Here is an 8,678-nt window from a genome sequence, read left to right as displayed (position 1 = left end):
GTGCCAAAAATGCTGACTCCAGAACATCGCCAAAATCGCTTGCATTATGAAATCAAGGGTGAGGCGTTCCTTGACTCTATTGTGACTGGAGACGAAACTTGGGTATGTCACTATACTCCTGAGTCCAAAAGGCAGTCCCAACAATGGCGCCATACCCATTCCCCATCAGCCAAAAAATTCAAAGTTCAGTTTTCAGAGCGGAAGATTATGGCATCTGTCTTTTGGGACAGAAAAGGGGTTTTGTTAGTGGATTTCATGGCCAAAGGGACCACCATCAATGCTGAAACATATTGTGAGACCCGAAAAAAAAGATTAAAGACAAAAGGAGGGGAATGCTGACTCGTGGTGTGTCCCTCCTTCACAACAACGCCAGACCCCATACCGCTCGTGTGACTCAGGACCTGCTTGTTGTCCTTTGGATGGGATATTGTTACCCACCCACCCTATTCCCAAGACCTTGCGCCCTCAGATTTTCACCTTTTCACCAAACTGAAAGAATTCTTGGGTGGGAAACATTTTTCCAACGATGAGGAGGTGAAGGAGACAGTGGAGAAGTGGCTTTCGGAGGTGGAGCGGAGCGTATTCGACGAGGGTATAAAAAAGCTGGTGCCCAGGCTGAAGAAGTGCATCGAAGTTGACGGCGATTCTGTTGAGAAATAAACACATATTTTGGAACATACCCTGTAAATTTGGTTGAAATATATTCATTTTTTGATTTTTAACAGCTGTTGTAACCTTTTTTTCTGGATATCCCTCGTACATAAAGTCTATGCAGTGCCTTAAGACTAATGCTGTGCTGAGTTGTTTTAACTGGGACAACTTTTAATGCCTTACTGACAAGGGAATTGGCTATTGAATGGTAAATAACCTCATCTCTGATGTGTGAGAGTCTGCACTGATGAAAAGCTGCACACCGAGTGTCTTCTCAATGGAATACATCTTTATTATGACACCTGGTCCTGGTCAGTATGCACAATATAACTGTGATGTGATTAAATATGCTTTTTTTCTGACTAACAATATGAACAGCAAGTTTAAGACCATACTTAAAGCTGTATGCTTGTGCATTTCATGGCAGGATTTTCACAATTTATGTACAAAAACAATGCATAGATAAATGGTCGCTAGGTAACCTTTGACCGAATAAGGTTATTTTATAAGATTATAACTAATTTACCTTCATCTGTGTTATTCTGTATTATAGCAAAATTACATCTGTCAAACTGGAGCGAGCTAACATTAAATATGAATAAAACAGGCTAGATGAAACTTACGCTGCACTTTGATCTCATAATTTCCAACTCAGAAAGCAGAAAGAAAATGCACCCCAACCTCAGAATTCCCAGTTGCAAACTCAAGTTTGTCCAACTTCAGGTTATCACGTTGATCCAAAATGATGACATATATCCCGTGCAGTTGATCAGAATTTGTTTTACATGCCAAGTACATTAATGTTGACTTGGAATATATCTTGATAGCATTGGTGCAACGTACAAGGACTACGCAGAATACAAAAGAAAAATATAAGAAGATAAAATATAAATAGGACAATAAAAAAAAAAAAAGATACTAAAATTAAAATGTCCAGGCAGTCTAGTGTGTAGGTATACATAGATACTGAGTAGAACCTCAGACCTGATTACTCAGAGTAACTGCATGTGGGGGGAAAAAAGTGTTTAGGTGACGTGTTGTTTTAGCTTTCACTGCACAAAGACATTTGTCAGTCTTTGGAATAGTTGATGCTGTTGGTGAGACAGATCATGATATTTGTAGCTAGCTTCCTTACCCTGGACTCATATATGACTTGAATGTGAGGTAAGTTACAGTGTATGATCTTTTCATAGGTTTTAATAATGTACTACAGATTGACCTTAATCTGAACAGAGGCCGCACCAAAGCAGACAGTGTTAGATGACGTACTGTAACATTTTAAAGGTTAAATTATTTTAGAAAGGTGTAGTATAAATTGAATTGCTTCAATCTTTAATACTGAATATTGAGAAGGAAAACATTCGCATTACCAGAATGAACAGTAATGAACTAACAAATGTTAACTTGATAGGCACTACTCTTCCAACATTGTGTTGAATGATTGCTTTGTGAATTTTTAAATTGCGGCTTCCATGCAGAAATAGTACTATTTATTGTAGCCAAGAGCATACAAATCTTTTTCAGACATGACAACATAATATTTGCATTTTTTTTCTTCAATCCAGACCATAGGACTATTTAGTTAACATTTGTTTCTGAAACACCTGCTCATATGGGAGCATCTGTAAATACTTTTTCACTTAGGTAACGCAAACGCACGATGCAATTGTGACTTCCCTGCTTCGCTGCATGATGAGTTCAGCATTAGAATACTGGTATAAGCAAGTTAACAAACTTGTATTGGTAATTATAATGTAATTCCTCCATTAAAGAGTTATAGTCTTTGCTCACTTCAAAGTTTTTCGTTGTTTAGCGTTTTTCACCAGAACTTTTTTACATTGCTGTCCATTGCTAGATAAATAACAGGAGGAAGGTGTGTCTTTCAATGCTTTACTTCTGAATTTTGTGTAAATGGCTAATTGAGGCTACAAATAGATAAGCAACAATGAAGGATTAATTTGGTATTTTTCAAGTAGAGTTAAATAATTGTTCTTGGCGAAATTTAGACAGATTTATCCATTGCAGTATAATCTTTAATACAGTTTTCAAGAATTCATGTTTTTTTTCCCCAAAGTACTGTATATGATTTTTACCTGTAGGTAAAAATGTCTGTGGATGTTACTCTTAAACTACAAGATTGGACTTGAGTCACTTACCTGCCTGTACTACAACTTAAAAAAAAAAAAATAGTTATACAATATGAACATGTATAAAGTGTCTAAAGATTTTGCCAGCTGTACAATATAAAAGTTGTTTAGATTTTTATGAAATACTTAGTAATGGGTAAAAATGTATTGTCTTTTGCTAATAGAAGCCAAACAGAATTACACTCATTTGAATCCATAAATACATTTTTGTATCAATCCTTATATACAAGGGGGGACCCAAAAATAACCGGAATTTTGTTGTTGTTAGTTTGGTATTTGTAGTACGTGGTTGGGCCGCTAGGGCGATCTAGTAAAGTGCGGCACATTTACTATAATGCCAGATTGTATACCACAAAGCAGTTGGTTTAATTTTTACCATGGGCTTATTTTTTGGTACTCTGCAAATCAAGTCATCTTCTAGTGCACCAGTTGTAGAAATACACAAAGTACCAAACTGCTTTGGACACAATTGTTGACTATATGGTGTCACAAAAAGACTCCAGACAGTCAGAAAGGTTTTGGGGCAGCCACCCGTATATTATGATCCTGGCTGCAAAAGGTTGAAAATATGATTGAGTAGTTCACAAGACGCGGTCCAAAACAGAACACCATATGTGGAGGGAAGATGGCGGTTATAAGGGCTGGTGGAGGAAATGCTGTCATCTACACCGGAAGTAACATCATCAGAAGTACTGGAGTCGGAAGTGACATCATCAGAAGTACTGGAGTCGGAAGTGACATCATCAGAGGTGCCGGGACCTGGCAGGATTTCCCGGGAATGGTCTGCAAGGAGCTGAAAGAGTCGGCACACTCAGCCATCCCCTGGTCTGATGTAGTATTACACTTACTCAAGCCCTTTAGCTGTCTCCTAATCGCACATGTGTGACAATGGATAAATATTAGCAGTTCATTAAAGCTAAAATAAAAAGCGTGTTGCCCAATCACTGAGTTTTGTAAAGTGAATTTCCCCTTAAGTAGTTTAATTATGTAATGTTTCATACTTAACCTTTATATTCCTCAATGTTTACAGCTTTGTGAACAGTTGTACTGTTCCCAATTGAAATATAATGGAGTAACGTTGGATAGGGAAAGGATGGAGCTTATCTCAGGGCACCATTCTGTCACAAGGCTTACACACTTATTTGGAACTGTTTAAATATTGCGGTTTTGTTTAATTTCTTACTTATAACAGTAATATATGCAGATATTTTTTATTTGAAAGAAAGAAGAACTGATATTGAAATATGTTTTACCTTCTTGATTTTCTGCAGGTGCATAATGGGCTAGGTTGGTTTAACAACAGGCAAGCATGTTAAGTATGGGCACACATGATTAGGTAAGTGTTGAAATTTTGCTGTTGCAATTAAAGATAAGAAATGTATTTAATACCCTTACAGCATCTTTTCTGTTTTCCTCTCCCAGTTCTGTGCCATATAAATCCCATATCTTCACTTTGGCAAGAAATAATGCCACTGAAACAAATGCATATTTTCCCATGCTGTACATTCATATCTTGAGTCCTGGAAAGCTTGAATAAGATGAATGCATTTTTCACAAGAAGTTCAGTGCCATAATGAAGAAATGAGGAGAAAACTCAAATTTCGGAGATTAAAGGTTTATTCTTTTGTTTCTTTCTATGTTGACTTTCTGTTTTTATGCTATTACTTAAACCATAAGTCATATATACTGTTTTTTATTTGATTTCCCAGATGGCTTCATAAAATTAATGTGTTTTATTTTATCATCCTCCCCACGAAGGCGTGCTTGCTTTGATGTATCTGCAAGTTCGTAAGAGATGGAGGTACAATAAATTGGATGGTTTTTAGGTATCGATGTGGTAAACATCAAATGATCAAAACCATTCAAACATTTCATTTTATTTGTTTTGTAACCCTTGGATCAGTCTGAGTCAGCCACTGTCAAAGTCAGACTTTTAATACATTCTTACATGTATACTGTGAGTCGCAATTTGCTGTAATAAACTGTCATTACTGAACAGCTGTCAAAAATGTACTGTACAACTAGTGGGTGAGGATTAATCCCTTGTCAGCTTTCTTTTTTCTTTTTTTTTTCCCTAAAAATCATTTTATGTTTTAAGACAATTGCCCGATGATTAATCTGAATATCAAACTGACCTTTAAGAAATGTTGATTTATTTTTTTTTTTTTTTATCAGACACACTGGCATCTTTTTACTTAAATTGTAAATTAGTATTGTTCTGTTCCAAATATTTTATTTTTTTATTTTAATTTTTACAATAATCCAGGAGATCTGTAGAGGCTGGATAGATAGGAAAATCTAGGGTTGAATATCTAATCATTCTCTTTCACATCTCAGTCTGAAAAGGGCTGTAATCAGCTTCCTTCTGTTCGGAATGGAGACTCTCTAAGACGGTAATAAAGCTCAGATGTCCAGTCATGCGAGAAGTAAGTACACCCAATGAAAAGTGTTTTCATTTTTAACATATGTGGACATGTCAACATTTAATCTTCATTTAAACAGTAGCTGTTAGATCACAGTGAAACGTTGACTGTACAGTAATTTATTTAACAAAAAAGTAACAGATTTCCTTCTGTGGACAAAGTAAATACAACTTTGCATCTATTAACTGGTATTGTCCCCTATGGCAGAAACAACCTCAAGTAGGTGTGTATGTATGTATCTCATATGACTGGCAAACAGTTTCTGTCTTGGAAACCAAGCTTTTAAAACTCTTCTTGAGGGGTGTCTTGCTTGCAGAGCCAGTTTCTAAATCCCGACATAGCATCGTGATGGGATTCAGATCTGACCTTTGACTTGGCCATTCCACAACTCTTCATTTTGTTTCTTCTCAGCCATTCCTAGGTGAATTTACTGCTATATTTAGTGTCATTGTCATGTTACAAGGTCTACTTTCAGATGAGCTTCAATCTTCTGACAGTCTCACATTATGAGCAAGCATCCCCTGGTGTAAGGAAGAATTCATAGTGGATTTTGTGATGGTGGGCTACCCAAGCTCTAATACAGAGCAATAGCCCCGAGCCGTAACATTTCCACCATCATGATTCACAGTTGCTGTGAGGTGGTTCTGGTCAAATGCTGTTTTTGGTTTTCACCAAACATATCCTCTTGTTACTGTGGTCAGATCACTCCATGTCATCTGTCTAAAGCTCATATTTCTAGAAGCCCCAGTCTTTGCCTAGGTGTTCATAGGCAAAGTTTAGTTTTGTCATGATGTTCTTTGTTGACAGTAGAGGTTTCTTTCTGGCACACCTTCAATGTAGATCTAATTTGTGCAGCTTCTTTGCAATGGTACTCTCATACACTTTGACATTAACAGTGGCATTAGTTACATGTAGGTCTCATGATGTTCTAAGGTTCTTGGAGAATTTTTTCAGCATCTTGCATTCTGCTGTCAGGCTGAACTTGCTGGGGCAGCACTGCCAAGGCAAGTTGGCAGTTGTTTGAAATCCTCACCACTTGTAGATGATCCTCTAGACAGTGAAATGGTTGATTTCCAATTGTTTGGAGATATTTTTAAATCTCATCCCAGACTCGAAAGCCTCTAACCTTTCTGTAGCCCTCAGATTTTTTTGATCTAAAATAGAATGGATCAAAATAGAATGGGTTCTGGCAAGGTGCCCCCCATCCCACCCAAACCCAATGAAGTTTGGACCATTACAATTAATCTAATGTACTTGAGTCTAATTTCCTGTGTTTGAGGTACTGATAAATGCAGAAGTGTAGTAACATTAATAAACATTGTGAAATTTGCATTTGTTTAAATTTATACAGTGGACATAGTTTAACTGTGGCATAATGTATGTAATATGATATCACCTTTTTCTATAGATACTGTTCAAATGAAGATCAAATCTTGATTTCTAAATACATGTATGTTAAAACAAATTTCATGGGGTTGTGCTTGCCTTTTCACATGACTGTATATGTGTGATTTCATATAAAATACTGTATATATCCAATTATATTATGAAAAATATACCCTGATTACACTTTTCCCTTGCATAACCTGGTCCTACACTATGAAGCAGTATCTGAAGTGAAAAGTAAATATTGATTAAACTCCTCCTCACAGTAAAAATGTACAGGTCCTTCTCAAAAAAAATTAGCATATTGTGATAAAGTTCATTATTTTCTGTAATGTACTGATAAACATTAGACTTTCATATATTTTAGATTCATTACACACAACTGAAGTAGTTCAAGCCTTTTATTGTTTTAATATTGATGATTTTGGCATACAGCTCATGAAAACCCAAAATGTATAATTTGCTATTTGTGCTGTTTAATTTTTATGTGCATGGTTTTACAGCATTTGCTTTCCCACCGTGTCCACAAGTTGGGTGTGATGCAGTGTCTTGGTAGTCATAGGATAATACAGGGATTACACAATAAATTTATGTAGAGTGATCCTTAATGTGGTTTTTTTTTTTTTTTCTTCTCTTTTCTTTCAGATGCCCTTTATACTTGTGTACTGAACAAAAAATCTTTCAGAAAATTGAGTTTTAGTATTGGAAGTAATTACATGCTGAAGAAGTCACAATTTACATGTTTCTTGGTAATTCACTGTTCACTGACTCAATGCACCATATGTGTAGGCACTTCAGTTTAAAAGTGTTTGATGGGTACAAGAGATTGTGTTGTGCATAATAAACTGATGGACAAGACCAAAGATGTAAATGGTTTTGAATGCAGCACTGTTGTGGGGGTATCAACCGCCTAATTATAGTTTTTACATACAGCACTGTCACTGTCGTGGGTGTATCGAGAACTGGCCACCACCCAAAAACATCAATATTAATAAATAGGGCTAAACCTGTGATTCTGTAACCAAAGAGATGGATGATGTCAGCTAAAGTCTGAGCAATGCCAAAAAAGCATCTAAATGTGCATGACTTTTCACACCTTATGGTAGATGGGTTGTGGTATGTATTTGCCAAGTTGATTTCAATAAAAGACATAGAAATGTGGTTGAGGTAACATAAGGCAGAAAAGCACTGAAGCGAAATATAGTGTTCAAAATATGAAAGGACCACTTTTTAATCTGAGTATAGCATCATGTCAATAAAACTTCTGTGCTATTAATCTGGTCAGTTGAGTAGCAGAGGGCGTTCGTTGTTAATCATTTTCAGCTGCTTTGGTGTTAATGAAATTAACAATAGGTGCACTAGAGGGGCAAAAATGAGACAACTCCCAAAACAGGAATGGTTTAACAGGTGGAAGCCACTGATATTTTTCCCTCCTCATCTGTTTTTTCTCTTGTTTTGTATTTGGCTACGTTCAGTGTCACTACTGGTAGCATGCGGTGATACCTGGACCCTACAGAGGTTGCACAGGTAGTCCAGCTTCTCCAGGATGGCACATCAATACGTGCCATTGCCAGAAGGTTTGCTGTGTCTCCCAACACATCCTCAAGGGCATGCAGGAGATTCCAGGAGACAGGCAGTTACTCTAGGAGAGCTGGACAGGGCCCCTTGTAGAAGGTCCTTAACCCATCAGCAGGACCCACCAGTATCTGCAACTTTATGCAAGGAGGAACAGGATGAGCAGCTTTGTTCTCAAGCAGATGCATGGTGGCTGTGTAGGAATGTACCTATCTGTCAATTGGCTTTTTGAGCAAGACAATGCAGCAACATGATGCTTTTTCCTAGAACAGTCATGGAGTAGTTCCAGTTACATAACAGTGAATTGATCTTAATTTGGTAATCTTCCTGGTGTGCTGCCAACATGTGCTAATTACTTGAGATTTTGGTTTCCTCTCCATTGTCAACTGGCCATAGTTCAACATTTAATTAATAGACAGATACTGTTGATTGTCATATATGTTAATTAGTTTCAAAATACTTAGTTTTCCTGTTTATTTAAACAAATCTTTGTAGT

General features: G+C 36.8%; 1 long non-coding RNA gene across 1 annotated transcript; it reads left to right on the top strand.

Annotated features, from left to right (window-relative positions):
- The first annotated feature begins 683 nt into the window (after nucleotides 1-683).
- Nucleotides 684-7,539, top strand: LOC120531799. The gene is made up of 4 exons (XR_005634161.1): nucleotides 684-962; nucleotides 4,070-4,134; nucleotides 4,221-4,412; nucleotides 7,253-7,539. It is a non-coding gene; the product is annotated as an uncharacterized LOC120531799 (long non-coding RNA).
- Nucleotides 7,540-8,678: the final 1,139 nt, after the last annotated feature.

Source organism: Polypterus senegalus, chromosome 6 (genome assembly GCF_016835505.1).
Source record: "Polypterus senegalus isolate Bchr_013 chromosome 6, ASM1683550v1, whole genome shotgun sequence".
Taxonomy (NCBI): Eukaryota; Metazoa; Chordata; class Cladistia; order Polypteriformes; family Polypteridae; genus Polypterus; species Polypterus senegalus.
Note: the sequence above shows the minus strand (reverse complement) of the source record. Positions and strands in the feature narration are given on the sequence as shown.